This window comes from Oryzias latipes, chromosome 23 (assembly GCF_053564925.1).
Source record: "Oryzias latipes strain Hd-rR chromosome 23, Olatipes_Hd-rR_3.1".
NCBI classification, from domain to species: domain Eukaryota; kingdom Metazoa; phylum Chordata; class Actinopteri; order Beloniformes; family Adrianichthyidae; genus Oryzias; species Oryzias latipes.
The window spans coordinates 9,822,103-9,839,833 of NC_136259.1; the positions used below are offsets into that span (position 1 = coordinate 9,822,103).

The following is a 17,731-nucleotide window of genomic DNA, read 5'->3' on the forward strand; positions in this document are numbered from 1 at the left end:
TAGAAAATGAACAGGACATTTAAAGTAGAGAAGCCACAAAGTGTCCATGTCATGGACATTATTTGTTTAGTTTCTGTGCTCGTCACCATTTTTCCTACTGACGGTATCCGCAAAAAAAAAAAATACAAATTATTTATTCAACATTTACTCCTTCCCCCAAATTTTTCTCTGTAATGTTTGTGAATAAAGTAGGAAGAAGAAAGTAGACTGGCGATGTGACGAGCACAGAAACTAGTCTATAGATCATCTCGATCGACAATTTGAATGGCAGCTCATCTTCCAGTTTTTATGAACAGATGAGGATAGAGCCCACCATGTTTGGAATTCCTTACCTTTGTAGTTATTAAAAACTTTTGAACAAAAATCCTGCAAACATTTTAACAGACATCACCTGCTTTTTTGTTTTTTTAAATTACCTTTTATTTTTTAATACACATTAGAAAAAAAAATGTGTTTGCCTCCATAAATAATTAAATGACCAGGATAGAAAAAAACATGAGGGCTTTGATGAAAAGTCAATACTTTCAAGAAATTGTTCATAAAAAGGTTCAGAGATAGAGCAAAAATCCCCAATTGAAACTTTATCCCTTAAGAGAATAACGTTTTTTCTTTTAAATACATAATTTAAATAATTTTCCAGAGAAATGTTTGCCAGTAAAAATTTAATTTCGCTTGTAGACTTAAGATATCGCCCACCACGGCTAATAACCAAAAAGGTTAATACAGGGCTCTAAATGAACCTTTTTGGCTGTTAGCCGGGGTGGCCAGTAACATTTAGTTACAACTTGAACAGTTTTTAAGAAATTAACTTTATTCACAACAGAAGAGTAAAGATTAGAACCATGGTATTGTGGTATGTAAAAGATTGTGTGTTTTTAGGAGTTGCTGGGACAGCTCTTGTGTTAAAGGGTAAATTCAAATTGGCTGTCCTGCCCCTTTTGCAGAAAAGCACATGAACATTACAGACCACTCTCATCTTTTTAGGGGGGCAACTTGCAGAATCAGAGATTGACAAATACTGCTCTTTACAATACTTTCATCCAGACATTTGGCAGATCACTTTATTAAAAATAACCAGAGGCTAATACATATGCTCTGCAAAAAGCATGGCGTCCTGTTGCGTGCACAGCTGACCACCAACATCCTTGTCATGACCCAAATGATGGGGTTCTGCTCTTGTCAGTTGCAAAACAACATTAATGTGAATGGGTAAAAAATGAAAGGGACAGTGTTAATAAAGAAGAGAAAGTTGCATCCACTGCTGTCACACCTTTTAAACAATTCCAAATGTTTTTGACAAACACAAGTACATTAGAATTTCCAATAATTCATGGTGATATATCACTAACACATCACAATTTTCCAACTCAACTAAGAAAAATATTTATCTACAACTGTACTTAAAGTATAACAGTGGAATAGTATTTTCTAAGTGAAAAAGTTAACCTTTTTTTGGGAGGAAAGCAAATAAAGATCTGTTTTAAGGATATAGACCTTTTTTTGGACTTTCCATGATTTTAATCGAGCTTATACCCAAACACAGGGTTGAACTGATCAGATGAACCTTGAATTGTGTCATTACTGCATTCAGGATCTAGTTTGCACTTTCCTACAGTACTTCAGGTACATCTCATGCTTAAACTAAGGCTGTTAATGTAAAAATAATCTATAAGATCGATCATCTCCAGGCTGCTGGTAGCAGGGGAAGAGTCTCCATCTCACAGTCAACCTCTCAGGATAAACACATGCAGCCCTTTAGCTTCCGCCAGACTCTGTGGGTTTTGATCTGCTTGACAAACCTGTTTAAATGTCATAAAGATAATGTGAGCATGTCCATTACGCATCAATTCAGGAAATATGAATGGATTTTGACCATCAACTAATGCAACTAATGAGACCACCAATGGAGGTTTTGTCCTCAATAGGATCCTGCTATTCATTCTCTGTTGAGGCTAGCATCTTGGTATGTATTAATTATATGTATGTGTATTACTTGTAAATCAATTTTGTGGCAGATAAAGACAGACCAATAACTCATTGCTGGTGCTTCTTTAAACTTTAGAATGAAAAGCCCCTTTTCTGGTGAAATGGTTTATTTCATTACCAGAAAGAAAATAGCGTCAAAGATACGTTTTTATAAAGAGTGGGGAAGGGGGCTTCAGATTTTATAAAGGTCAAATGCACAAATTGTGTCCGCAGGTAATTGTATGTTTAACACTTTCTTCTGCAGTGGCTCCAATAATAAAAGCATTGATGCTCTAACCCTCATAGTGAAATATAACATGTTCTGATGTGAAATTAATCTAATAGAAGACTTTACCAACCATTGACTTTTTATTTTACGATTCATACTAAATATGCCATTCTTTATGAAGAGAAATCGTTTCACAAAAGCCTAAAATAATTTGTGTTAATGTAAATTTTAACTCATCCCAAAGTTTAACATGCCAGACTGTCCATGATGACTCCCTGCTGTGCATCTCCTGGATCCCCGTGTTAAATGAAAACAAGTCAGAAAGAAGGAAAACAAACTCACCAAAGCCCCGCAGACATTCCCAGAAAGCACTGCCACACTGACCACAGCTGTGTTCTCGCCAAAGAAATCAATCTTAAATCAAAAGGACAAAGTAGCCAAACAGTGGTGCTCTTTAATCTAACCAAAATTAAGCACTCTTACAGAAATTAGTGCCATAACTTGATACAATGCATCTGCAAAATGATGGAATGACTTCCTGTAAGCTCACGCAAACTGATGACGGCACTTCTCCAAAGTGTAGTTTGTCTTCCAAGGCTCCTTTGGAGCCCAGCACGGCTCTCCAGTTTCTTAAAATCCTGCCTCAAAACATTTTTACTGTGTTTTAAAAAAATGAGCGTTTTCAGAAGCAGTTGCAGTTTAAACTGTGGTTCTCCTCTAGCATTCAGTTAGGAGCATGGAGACATGACAGGGCTGTCATGCACAAACTGCTCATTGCCTTTTTGTACTTGCTGCAAACATAACTCAGGAAAGCAGCAATGCTGGCCATTTGTATCACAAGTTGAAGAAAAAAGTTACAAGACCTTTTAATTTACTTTTTAAAATGACAGCAATAGACAACCCGCTGATGTGATGGCAAAGGCCTTTTTTAGAAAAAAAACATTGTGCAGATGTCAAAAAGCAAAAAACAAAAATACTGCATTCAAAAGCCCTTTGAATAATCTGTTAGTTTGATATGATGTTGAGCATTACAATAATTGCTTTTCTGAAATGTGTTTTGAATATGATTATGAATCAGATTAAGGTTTTGTGGGCCCGTTTAAAAAGACAAATGTTTGACTTAGAAATCACAAAATCGTGATGCAGAGCAGCTAAACTGAGATAAACTATAGAAATAGGAGTGTAAGGCTCACCACTATTTCAAAGCTGTTCCCGTTATAGTCCCATTAGCTGCCTAGTAGCTCTGGGTTAATGAAATCAATGAATCGATCTGAATCCATCCAAGCTTAATAAATCAATAATCCATCCATAAAAGAAGAGTCCAATCTTTCCTTCTCCTGTGATCTGCATAACAGCAGTAGAGACCAAAGTCTGCTAGCTTGATGCTAACGTATACAGTGATCCCTTGCTATAACGCGGTTTACTTTTCACGGTTTCGCTACTTCACGGATTTGCATCGTGCATTGTGTTCTGCATTCTGATTGGCTAAAAAGTCACTCCGCTTCTTCTCTACCTGCACGTCAATAACGTTGCAGTTTAAAGTGAACAGCTACATAAAACAGCTTGCCAAATTTACATTACGTACGTGCAAATTCTCTTGCAATTTTGAGTTTCTCTAAAACCCATAGAAAAAAGAGCGACAACAACTGCCAATCCCTATGTTCTTCCCCCGAACAAACACACCTGCACTGCGGGCTTCAAAAGAAGAAAACACTGCAGAGCGGAGTCAGGATGCAGCGGCTCAGACTGAAGAGCAGTGAAATACACCTGAGTCACTATTTGTCCGACTGTACTTTGTATTTTTTTCATAATAATTTTAAATTTTCTTCCGTTTAATCCAATTACTCAGGTCGCGGTGGGCGGGGCTAATCTCCGCAATTTGAAGCCTTCTGTTCACATCAATGATTATAATTATTATTTGACAGTACAGAAGTTATTTGTTAAAAAAATCGTTTCTAAAGTACTTCAATTTGTGAAACAAATGGTTGAGCCTGTAAAATGGTCTGTTCTTTATTTTCAATGTATAATAAGAGTATTTAATTGTATATTAATTGTAAGAAAAAAATAAAAGGTTTCTACTTCACGGATTTTGCTTATCACTGGTACTTTTTAGAACGTAACCCCCCGCGAAAAACAAGGGTTTACTGTAATGGAATTTCTTATAGGACGGCTACTGCTAACGCTCGTTCAATCTAAACATATATTGGTGACTAAATAAACTGCTTTACAGGCATGAATTTTCCAAACTGTGTTAAGGAAACGTTTTTTAAAGTAACAATTTGTGGTCTAAAGCACTTTTTTCGCTCAAACCTTCTGGAATAAAGTGTAATGCTATAGCGCGTGTTCCACATAGTGCCCAAACCGAAACGCTCTCCAGGAGAGGCAGAATATTTATTTTTGTAATATGAGTTTGTAATATGAGTTTAGAGCCTTTACAATGTTAATTGAAATAATTAAAATTTGTTCACCACACTTGAACCCTCCCCAGGGGAGTAGTGAGCTGCAGACACAGCTGCGCTCTGGAACCATTTGGTGGTTTAAACCCCCCCAGTCCGACCCCTTAAAAGGCCTATATCACGCAAAATCAACTTTTTGAGCTTTTAGGTGTATTGCAATGGTCAAACCTCACAAAAAAAAAAAAATCCAAATTGATATTCTTGTATCTCTAAGCATTCCTCTAAAAGTGAAAGGTGAAACCTCAGAGGTCGAGTCGTCTTACTTGGAAGGTTGGAAGGTAATATATTATTATTATTATCATATGTATGGATATAGTTTACTCTGAAAGGCTTAAGAAAAGAAGGATATAGACCCTTTAATGCTGAGTGTAAAGCAGGGATTCATCAGGTGGGACTTGACGTTAGATTTGAACTGACAAACTTCCAGTATCAGGGCAGACACTCTACCGCAAAGCCACTGAACCTTTTTGAATGATATGTTGTAAATCCATATGTGATGTGATACATACCTTAAACCTTTTTCACATCAGTCCAGATGTGTTTTGGAAAAAGTTGGAGGCAGATTTGTGTTATTTTTGCCTAACTGTGTTTTTCTTTTTAAAATCCAGACAAACAGAAAGGTAAAAGTAACATGAGGCTTAGTCAGACACCAGCTTCTGGCAACTCTTGGGAAATTCTAGCTCATTCCTAATGACCTCTAGGTCACTATTATTCTAGGGTTGCTGTCTACGTCCAATCACATCAGAATTTGAGTTCTTCAAGGCTGTGGTGAGTCTTTCAGGATTTTAAAGCTTTAGCTTCCACATGCAACAGGGCATTCTGCATGAATGAAGTTGTTAGAGGACTTCCAGATACTTGACTGAAACCATCATTTTTTTCCAAACACTACAGGTTAGCGGTGCCAGAGAAAGCAAAGCAGAGCCAGAGCATCGCAGGCCTTCCCCATGTTTTACTGTTCCTGTCAATTTTGCTCTTCCTCCCCAAACAAAGAGCGGATTCATAGAGCAAAAATGTACAACTCTGTGCCTTTTTCTGAATCTTATTTCCAAATTCCAAAACTGGCTGTATTTTATAAAGAATCACATGTCAATCCATCACATTGCTTCGTTTTATCATAAGCACACCTACAATATTTAAGGCAAGGTATAGTTTGAAACATTTTGTCCTGTCTGCAGGTGTGTTCTTGGCCCTTCTCTTTATAACACACAGAAGGTAAAGGTACTTTGTGAATGAAATCAAAGTTTTATTTCCAGTTGATATAAACTTTTCACTTTTATTGATTATTTATCTGCTACTGCTTTGTTGGTGGGTTAATCTGTCCACTGTACACGTTCTCTGTATAAAACCACACAACATCCGTGCAGAACTTAAAATGAAGAATCATCAGCTGATTTTCAAGTTTGCATTTTGGGCATAAATATATCATGCCCAATGGTAATAAAGGAAATTAGGTCATTTTTTTATTTCTGGAATGCTCTTTGGTGTTCGCTGTATCCACACAACTTTCCATGAAACAGGGAAGAGCAGAGCAGGAGATGGAATCCAACCAAGAAAATAGAAAAATGGATGACAGAGGAGTTTAAATAAAATAACTATAAAACTACTAAAAGTAAAATATATACTTTAAACAAGGACAGATAAAAGTTCAAAGAATCTGCATTTTAAGAGAGAGATAAAGGCAAGAGGTAAAACACGGGAGAAATTACAGCAAGTGTTATAACAGCTAGAAAAGTAAGGAAAAACCAGTAACGCTTTCTTTTACAGTACAGTACTTACAGTTTCCTCATTGGTATTTACATGGCACTTATTGTGTAACTACTGGGTTTTTACAGGGTATTTACATGGTACTTTTTATGGAATTTACTGGGTACCTACAGGGTGTTTACATGGTACTTTTTATGGGACTTACTGTGTACTTACATGGTACTAGCTGTGTATCTATGTGGTACTATTTGGTTCATACTTATGTGATACAAACTGGGTATTTATAATATACTTAATAGGAAAAAGTTCAGTTGTGAATAATCTATCCAATTTTATAAATGAGGATAATTGATTGACTTCAAGCATTGCAGTCAAAGCAATAAAGAATTCACAGAGATTTATCAAACTCAATACAGAAATGATTGAATAACTAAAATGTACTTTGTACTTTACCAAAGTCGTTATGCTTTTTATGTGTTGTGCTTGTATCGTGATTTTTCTTGTAGTTACAAACCCTGAAGAAGTCCTGCACCATTACCAAACTCCTGAAAGAATTTCGACGGACAAAGAGCACGACCCTCACATGTCGCCAGTGTAATATAGACAAAAATTCAATAGATTTGACTGCAACTATTGCTAATGACTTTGGCTGGAAAAGGTGAGGATCTGGGGCCATTTCCTCTTTCATGGTGGGTGACAAACTCATGAGCTATGCAAAGGAGTGTGAATCATTCCTTGAGCAACACAAAACTCTGAAAGAAAAGATAAATAAAATGAAAAGAAATCTGTTCTTTGGAATGCTCCTTTCTTAAAACAAATGTCATTGTGATGACTCATTTTATGCTGCAGAAGTGTATCATATTAAAGATTGTTGTTTTCACTGTTGTCTAATTTCTTTTTAAATTTGCCACATGTTACAAGAAGTAATCAGGCCAGAATATGTTTTTGCAATGCAGTTACTTCACCCTTACCAACAAGTTAGCATTGTCTCATTTGGTAAGGTCAGAAGACCCAGTGTGTATGTACACTGTACAGGAAGGTAATACGTGAACATACCCAGCATTTGCTACTGAAATAAGCATCTAGTTGAGTGGAAATAGGGCTGACTTTCTTTTACAGTCCAGTTTCATTGTCATGGCCTGGCAGCTACTCCCTCCTCCCCCCTCCTTCCTGTGTTGGACGCGACCAGCTGGATTCACTCACCTCATCTACACCTTCCTTCATAAGCTCCTCCTGGATCATCAGCCGGTGCCAGTTCGTTGTTCCTCCTATGGTGCATAGTCTGGTCAGCTCATGTTTATGTCTCACGTCTCATTGCCTCACGCTCATAGTGTTTTTTCTCGCTCTGCCTCAGGACTTAAACCTATTGGATCCTCACCTGGTCGCTGTCCTCCTACGCTGCTGTCTATCCGCCTCAAGAAACCTCCAGCCAGCCGCCTCTCCTCGCCATGGTTCAAGCCTCGCCCACGCCGCAGAACTCCCTCAAGGAAATTCCTCCTCAAGATTTCTCCAGCTAGCCTTAGCTCTTTAACTAGAGATAAACCTGTCAAGACCTATTTCAGATTAAACCACTTGAAACTTACCATTGAGTCCTAGCCTCCTTCCGGGTTCCAGCATCTGGGTCATTCTGAACTCACGTCCGCATCATGACAGAACGAACTGGCCAAACCTCTGACCCAGCTGACCCGGAAGGGCTCCGCCATGCAGTTACCCAACAAGGTATTTTTCTGGGACTTCAGTCTAACTTACTCACTCGTATTACGTCTGTACAAGAGGATCTGGTTTCTCGCATCAACGGTATCACTCGGACTCTTAATGAATTTTCTGGTCAAACTTCAAGGCCCACAGTCTCTGCTCCGCCTCCTATTTCCGGCAACAACGCTACATCCGCTTCCACCCTCATCCCGGAAAATGTTCGACTACAGCCGGAACCTTTTTTCGGGGATGTTTCTGCCTGCGGAGGGTTCCTTCTGCAATGTGAACTGATTTTCCAACAAGCCCCCAGGTATTATCAAGCCGATCACACTCGTATCTCACTAATCGTGAACTCTCTCCGTAGTAAGGCGCTGCAATGGGCTCAAGCTTTCCTGGCCTCCCATCCTATCTCGCATCTCCCTTTCGAACGCTTCCTGGGAGAGTTCCGCCTCGTCTTCGACCGGCCTCGAAAGCAGGAGGAAGCCACCCGACGGTTGCTAGGTCTCAGGCAGGGTAACCGTCCGGTGAGTGAACATCTCATTGACTTCCGGATTTTTGCTGTCGAGGCTGGATGGCCAGATCCCGCACTCAAGGGGATTTTTTACCAGTCACTGAATGAGCGCATTAAGGATCATCTTTGCACCCAGCCCGAAGCAGGCACTTTCGAAGAACTTGTCACGGCCGCCCTGAGGTCGGACATCCGCCTCCGGGAACGCCTCGCTGAGCAGAAATGTAAGCCACCTCCATCCCTTGACTATCCCGTTCGCGACTTACCCCTGGCGGCTCCAGCGAGCCTAGCTTCGCCCCCCGTCAAAACTGATGAACCCATGCAAATAGGCCACTCCAAGCTCTCTCTAGAGGAGAGAAAGAAGCGTCGTGATGGGGGGTTATGTTTTTACTGTGGTCAGGCGGGCCATCAGGTCTCTCAATGCACCGCTCGTTTGGACTCCAGGAGCCCCTCGTTTAGGGACGGGCCACGGGGGGGTGACCCTGAACCTTCTCACGTTTCCAAGTTTTTACTCGTTCCTGTCAAGATTTGCAATAAGAACCAAGTTTTTGAATTTAAAGCTCTTGTTGACTCTGGGGCCGAACATAGTTTAATGGATCAAAGTCTCGTTCATGAACTCTCTCTCCCGGTTGAAGTCCTCGATAACGCTGTTAATGCTGCGGGTCTGGGGGGAAAACAACTTTCACGCATTACCAAACGCACCGGTCCGGTTCTCGTTATTACCTCCGGTAACCACAGGGAATACCATAATTTCTTTATCACTCAATGTCCGCAGACGCCGTTAATTCTCGGGTTTTCTTGGCTTCAGAAGCACAATCCCAGTATTGACTGGAGTTCGTCTCGCATTTCCAACTGGAGCACTTTCTGTATGGCAAACTGCCTGCAGTCTGCTGTTCCCCTCACCAAGTTACCTGACTCAGGACCCGATAAAGAAATAGATCTGTCTAACATACCCTCCTGTTATCATGACCTACGTTCCGTATTCAGTAAATCTAGGGCTAGTGCTTTACCGCCACATCGACCATACGACTGCGCTATCGAATTGCTAAATGGAGCTCCTCTTCCAAAGAGTAAATTGTACAATCTTTCCGGTCCTGAAAAGAGCTCCATGGAGGCCTATATTCAGGAGGCTCTTTCCCTGGGTCACATACGTCCTTCCTCTTCCCCAGTCGCTGCCGGGTTTTTTTTTGTGGAGAAGAAGGATAAGACGTTGCGACCATGCATCGATTTTCGAGAGTTGAATCAGATCACGGTCAAGGATAAATACACCCTACCATTATTAGAATCTGTTTTCGACTCTGTCCAACATGCTAAAATCTTCTCGAAACTTGATCTCAGGAACGCTTACCACCTTGTACGCATGCGCGAAGGTGACGAGTGGAAGACGGCTTTCAACACCCCGTTGGGCCATTTCGAGTACCTTGTGATGCCGTTTGGGCTTACCAACGCCCCCGCAGTGTTCCAGCGTTTGGTAAATGATGTCCTCAGGGACTTTCTTGATCGTTTTGTCTTCGTGTATCTTGACGATATTCTTGTTTTTTCCTCCAATGAAACACAACACGAACATCATGTCCGTCTTGTCCTAGAACGGCTTCTCGCCAATCAGTTGTATGTCAAGGCTGAGAAGTGTGCGTTTCATGTGTCCTCCGTCCCGTTCTTGGGTTATATTATCGAAGCTGGCAATATCCGTCCTGACCCCGCTAAGATCGAGGCTGTCGCTCAGTGGGAGACTCCACAAACCCGCAAGAAGCTCCAACAATTCCTGGGGTTTTCCAACTTCTATCGCCGTTTCATTCGTGATTACAGCAGTATTGCAGCCCCTCTCACGCAACTCACCTCCATCAATCGCCCTTTTGTCTGGAACTCTGCCGCTGATGCCGCTTTCAAACGTTTAAAGTCCCTGTTTGTTTCCGCACCTATCCTCATCCAACCCGACGTGGCTAAGTAATTCATTGTGGAAGTCGACGCCTCTGACTCGGGGGTGGGCGCTGTTTTGTCCCAGCGCGAGGACGGCACGGGGAAACTTAAGCCCTGTGCGTTCTTTTCCCGCAAACTAAGTCCGGCTGAGCGGAACTACGATGTGGGCAATCGTGAGTTGCTAGCCATCAAGCTCGCGTTGGAAGAATGGCGTCACTGGCTGGAGGGGGCGGAACAACAATTTATAGTTTGGACAGACCACAAGAACTTGGCATATTTACGCAGTGCAAAACGGCTCAACTCCCGTCAAGCCAGGTGGTGCTTATTTTTTGATCGATTCAACTTCGCCATCACATATCGTCCAGGCAGCCGTAATGTCAAGCCAGACGCCCTCTCACGCAAATACTCCAGGTCTGACGACAACTCTGTCTCCACCATTCTACCAACGTCCTGTTTTATAGGCAATCTCACGTGGGAGATTGAGAACAGGGTCCAGCAGGCCCAGAGCGAGATCCCCGCCGGTATCACAAACCCTCCTGGCACCCTCTATGTTCCAGACTCCCTCAGGTCCGAGGTCCTCACCTGGGGTCACACCTCACGTCTCACCTGCCACGGAGGGGTTTTTCGGACTATTCGACTCCTTAAGCGTCGCTTTTTCTGGCCCACCTTGGAACGTGACGTCAAGGAGTACATAGCTGCTTGTAGTACTTGCGCTCGCTCCAAGACGTCTAACCGACCTCCTTCTGGTCTCCTGCTGCCGCTGCCCATCCCTAGCCGTCCCTGGTCCCACATTGCTGTGGACTTTGTCACAGGACTCCCACCTTCACAGGGCCATACGGTCATACTAACCGTCATAGACCGATTCTCCAAAGCCGCCCAGTTTGTTCCACTCCCTCAACTTCCCACGGCCACTGAGACCGCCGACGCCCTCGTCAACCACGTCTTCCGACATCATGGGATCCCTTGTGACATCGTGTCAGATCGTGGCCCCCAGTTTACATCCCAAGTTTGGAAAGCATTCTGCTCCGCCCTGGGGGCCACGGTCAGTTTGACTTCAGGGTACCATCCTCAGGCTAACGGTCAAGCGGAGCGGGCGAACCAAGAGCTAGAGGCCGCCCTCAGATGCTTGGCAGCTCAGAACCATGCTGACTGGTCCAAGTATCTGATTTGGGCAGAATATGCCCATAATTCCCACACCTCTACAGCCACGGGACGGTCACCTTTTGAAGCCTCGCTGGGCTACTCACCCCCCTTGTTTCCTTCCCAGGAATTGGATCTGGCGGTTCCCTCTATCCAGCTCCATCTGCAGCGCTGTCAGGAGATCTGGCTGCAGACCAAGGCCGCTCTCGTCCGCACCGCTGAGAATAACCGCCAGATTGCCAACCGTCACAGGGGGGTGAGTCCCGAATACCAACCAGGTCAAAGGGTGTGGCTGTCCTCCCGTAATGTCCCTCTCCAGGGGTCCTCTCGCAAGCTGTCGCCCAAGTTCATTGGGCCTTATACGATCGACCGGGTCATTAATCCGACCTGTGTTCGACTTCGTCTGCCGGCGGCTCTGCAGATACACCCCACATTCCATGTGTCACAGATCAAGCCTGTTTCCGAGAGCCCTTTGTGCCCGCCGGCCGCTTCCCCGCCACCCGCCCGTACCATCGATGGGGCCCCCGCCTTCACTGTCTCCAAGATCTTGGACGTTCGGCGTCGGGGTCGCGGGGTCCAGTTCTTGGTGGATTGGGAGGGGTATGGTCCAGAGGAACGTTCATGGATCTCGCGTTCGCTCGTCCTGGACCGTACCCTCATCGACGACTTCTATGCTGCCCATCCTGATCGTCGCCCTGGACCGCCTGGTGGCGGTCGTTGAGGGGGGGGTACTGTCATGGCCTGGCAGCTACTCCCTCCTCCCCCCTCCTTCCTGTGTTGGACGCGACCAGCTGGATTCACTCACCTCATCTACACCTTCCTTCATAAGCTCCTCCTGGATCATCAGCCGGTGCCAGTTCGTTGTTCCTCCTATGGTGCATAGTCTGGTCAGCTCATGTTTATGTCTCACGTCTCATTGCCTCACGCTCATAGTGTTTTTTCTCGCTCTGCCTCAGGACTTAAACCTATTGGATCCTCACCTGGTCGCTGTCCTCCTACGCTGCTGTCTATCCGCCTCAAGAAACCTCCAGCCAGCCGCCTCTCCTCGCCATGGTTCAAGCCTCGCCCACGCCGCAGAACTCCCTCAAGGAAATTCCTCCTCAAGATTTCTCCAGCTAGCCTTAGCTCTTTAACTAGAGATAAACCTGTCAAGACCTATTTCAGATTAAACCACTTGAAACTTACCATTGAGTCCTAGCCTCCTTCCGGGTTCCAGCATCTGGGTCATTCTGAACTCACGTCCGCATCATGACATTCATTGTACTTAAGGGGTAATTACGAAGTAATATTCAAGTGAACATACCCAGCATTTGCTACTGAAATAAGCATGTAGTTGAGTGGAAATAGGGCTGACTTTCTTTTACAGTCCAGTTTCATTGTACTTAAGGGGTGGTTTCTGTGGTAAATTCATGGTAAATACCATGAAACATACAGTGAGTGCAGACCTAAAGGTCAAGGTACTTTATTTGTACTTACCTTGTTCTTACATTGGGCAAGTACCACAAAAGACACCTTTGCACAACATGTAAATACCCACTAAGTATATTATAAATACCCAGTATGTACCACATAAGTATGAACCAGATAGTACCACATAAATACACAGCAAGTGCCATGTACGTATCGAGTAGACACAAAAAAAGTACCATGTAAGTACCCAATAAGTCCCATAAAAAGTACCATGTAAATACCCTGTGGGTACCCAGTAGTTACATAATAAGTACCATGTAAATACCATTGAAGTACACTGTAAGTACTGCACTGTAAAAGAAAGCGTTACCGAAAAACCTTGGCGTGATTGAAGGTATGAAGGTATTCTATTACAACGGTCACCAACCCCGTACCGGTCCGCGGGTCATTTGGTAACGGGCCCACCATAAAGAATAAATAACTTACATTACTTACGTTTTATTTATTTCGGAATCTGAAAGATGTTTTATTTTGAAAAATTGCCTGATTTTCTGTCACATCCATCTATGTCACTCTTGACGCAGGCCAAGGCGCTCTTCTCAGTCACGTGATAGGTTACCGCTAAAATAAAACCTAGGAGCTGGCAAAATGAGTAAAAAACAAACGTCTTTGGAGAATTTCTTTGCCAAAAGGAAAACGCCCAGCCAGAAGACAGAAGAGGACCCTTCTAAACGTACCCCTCCCAAACTTCCAAAAAAAAAGAAAAGCTACATTTAATAGACAGTACTTCTTTTTTGCACCATGAGTTTGGGAAGGGGAGAGGATAATGAGAGCTGTGCGATGTACAATGTCATGCATCTCAAAATAAAGCTTAGGGATCTTCATGTCACGTCTCATTTCCTCCTTCATTGTAGCGTTGCTATAATAATCATTCGCCTTATCTTAAAGGCCGGTTGTGAAAACTTTGTGTGACGTCATACCGGTCCGTGGCGTGAAAAAGGTTGGGGACCACTGTTCCATTACATGAACTTAAAAATGTAAAGGAGCAAAGAGAGCAATTCAGAAATCAACAAGAGAAACTATGAATGAAAGAAAGACCCACAGAGGGGATGTATCTGTTTTCACACATTACTGCATCGTTTAACTCACCAACCTGGATTTAATTAGCAGCCGTTCAGAACGAATGCATCTAGTCGACGTCCAATAAACAAGTCTTGAGGTAAAAGACAAAAACAACTGGTTTCCCTTTGCCAGGCTGTAAATACCAATCATCGTCCAAACCAGCAGCACAAACAGATTCAGTGAACCCATATAACTTGCTCCCATTTCCTTTACTGAGGTACAACACAAACAAACACAACGATAACTTAAGGACATAAACGTCACAGACAACAAGAAAGCAAACAGCAGGATGCACATGGTAGAAAAACAAGAGCAAGTTCATTTCTATCTATGCAATATCTGCCTCTTTACGAATAATGCTGACTTTTTTTTTACATTTCCCATTTCATTAACCAGCTTCAAGAAATCAGTGACATTCTTCAGGTAATCACTAGGTGGTGATCCTTCAAATAAATTCATTCAGAACAAAAAAGGTCAGCCTTGAAGTTTGAACATCTTTATGAGATTTTTTCTTTAAATATGGCATGTTGTTTTACATTGTAATTAAATTGTAAATGGAAAATTTATGTTAACAAGGGGGTCTTGATATTTTAACATAAACACAGAGTTGTCCACTTGGATTTTTTTCCTGGGTAAAAAGTTGCTCTGAAACATTTTTAAAAAATTCTTTTTAATCTTTTCAAGTTGGATTTGTGCTAAAGCGCAGATCTGATAGCGTCTCTCGCTGTGTGCATCAGTGTGATCCTTGTTCTGGTATGCAAATTGATAGTTACAAATTAGTTATTGATTTGATAAGCTTTGCCAGGATTCAAGCATTCTTTGACATACTGACCAAAAAATGAGTTTCTTTTAAACAAATTCAATTTTAAACTGTAGGACCTTAAAAATCATGCAATTAGTTACACAGCATTTGTCATGGACAAAAGGACATCCCATGGAAACCCTTTTCCACTCAAGAATCTGGGACTTATTAGATAACTGCACCTGTGCTTAAGGCTGCTGTAAATACATAAAAACTTGTGTCAACCAGTAACCACAGTGCATCAAGCAGAAACAATAATAAAATCCTACATCTCATGGGTATTAACAATAAAGGAGGTGCAGGTAATTTTTAACTGATGGTATTTATAGGACTTCTGGATTTTCTTTTTTGCCCAGGTTTCCTGTCCTGTTGGAGTTTGTTTAGGAAACACTGCCCCTAACTAAACAGTGCCCCTTACTTTTTCTGAAATTGAGAGAACCAGTAAACTTCAGTGACAGCGAAAAATATGTTAAAGCTTTGAAGTTTTGTTTTTCTCTTTTGGACAAAAAAGGGCAAAGTCCAGTGACTTCCAGTCCCAATTCCTGGAAAATTATGTGATTTGTTTAAGACGTAGCTTTTGACTTAAAGTTTACATTAAATCAGACAGGAATTATACAACTCCCATACCTAATTGGTTAACAATGACCAATAGGGGTGCTGCTGACCTACAGGATGTCTGCTGATGCCTACTGTTGGCCTATCATGATGATCATGAAGTGAATAGAGGAACGAAACGGGAAGATCCTGAAGGAGAAGTTTAATAAGAATGTTCTGGAGGGGAAAGGAGGGGCAGACAAGGTGATTAGTCTGAAGCCGGAAGTGAAAGGTGTGATGTTGAATGTTGTTGGTGGTTAGGCTCAACAGGTAGGATGTGAGCTTGAGGAGAAGGAGAAATTCTGGAGGGAGATGGATGAGGAGATTCAGGGTATCTCTAGAGGGGGGAAAGTGGGGATTTGGGCAGACTTGGGGATTTGATGGAGAGATTTTGTGTTCAGTAACAGGAATTCAGGACAGACAGTGGTGGAGTTTGCTCAAGAATGAAAATGGCAGTAGTGAAGACATCCTTTCAGAAAAGAGAAGAACATATTGACCCATAAGAGCGGAGGAAGCAGAACACCAGATGTAATCTAAGACAGTGTTTTTCAACCTTTTTTGAGCCACGGCACACTTTAACCTTGACAAAAATCCTGCGGCACACCAGCATCCCAAAAAAAAAAAGCAGAAATTCATAGTCTGTATTGATCTACAGCCCCCGCCCCCGCCCCCCCCCCCCCAATCTCACATGCATTTTTGGGATGATTGTGGCAGAAAAAGCAGGAAGTTGCAGGTGTTTTTTCTAAAAGATGAAATAAAAGTTAAGTTACAGAGTTTAAAAACTTTTTGATGTTTGTTCGTTGTGGTTTCAAGACGTTTAACAAGGACGACTCATTTTGCGCTGAGGCGCTTTCCCTTTAACCCAATGCATTATGGGAGATGTAGTGTGAAAACTGCCGCAAAAGGGCAGAAAGACTAGCGTCTCTGAGCTTCATTGTTTTGTTAACTTTTTCCACGGTCTGATACCAGATTCTGTGGAAAGCTACACCACTAAAAACGAGCTTTAGCTGGTATTTTTGTTAGAACTGAGCAACGTTTTGAGCTAAATTGGAACAAGGAAGTTAAGACTTTAACCACTTCTGATTGGTCAGAGTGCTGACATGTGATTAAGCCTTCAAGAATGATTGGCGGAGACAGTTAAAGGGGCGGGACTTTTCCGCGAACAGCTTTATTTGCAGCTAAATCGCGGTACCGTCATTCTTATCAAAATGTCTTTAATAGAATCAAATAAACAAAGAAAAATTTTTTTTATGATCTTTTATATTCCTAACTACTCAGTGTTTTATCAGGGCCTGTTTGGAAGAACAAAGAGCTGATTTCCTGGAGATGGGAAATGTTTTTAGATCAGTTAATGAAGGCAATTTCCCACGGCACACTTGACCATCTCCCACACCACACTAGTGTGCCTGGGCACACTGGTTGAAAAACACTGATCTAAGAGATTAGTAACTACAAAACGGTGGCTTGAAAGAGTGTAACCAGGTGCATAGGATGCCTGTGTGAAGATGACTCTGGTACTGAGGAAGATGAAGAGAACAAGAACAGAGCAGAGATTCTGTGGAAGTTGTAACAGATTTTAGGAGGTCAGGAGATTATTCCAATTGACTGGACAACTCCAGATAAAGTGATCTGGGAGATTAGGAAGAAGGTACTTGTTGTTTCATCTGGAACAAGGAAGAAGGATAATGAGACGTGGTGTTGGAATCAAGAAGTTTCAGATTGTGTTAAGAGGAAAAATTCAGCAAAGAAAAACTGAGAAACCAAGGGAAAGAAGACAGTAAACAATAGAGCAGTGAGATTCAACACAAAGTGAAGGAGCCAAGGGCCAAACAAAGGGTGAATGAAGATTTCTATGACAAGTTGGACAAAAAGAATGGAGAGGTGAATCTGTACAGGTGAGGCATATAAACAGAGATAGAAGGGTGTATTAAATAGGTTAGGTGCAGGACATGTAAGTGAGCCGGAAAATGGTGGTGCGATGTTCTGTGGGTGTAACAGAGGAGTTCAAGGTGAAGCTGGGACTGCACCAAGGATCAGCTTTGAGCTCCATCTTGGTTGCTTTGGCGACAAACAGACTGACACAGGAGGTTAGACAGGAACCTCTATGGATCATAAAGTTTGCTGATGACACTGTGTTCTTTAGTGAGAGCAGGCAACAGGTGGACGAACATCTAGAGAGGTGGAGGTTT

At 42.4% G+C, this 17,731-nt stretch overlaps 1 protein-coding gene across 6 annotated transcripts in view; it reads right to left on the reverse strand.

Annotated features, from left to right (window-relative positions):
- Positions 1–17,731, reverse strand: part of scube1 (signal peptide, CUB domain, EGF-like 1) — a 102,951-nt gene that overhangs the window by 61,656 nt on the left and 23,564 nt on the right. The window lies entirely within an intron of this gene.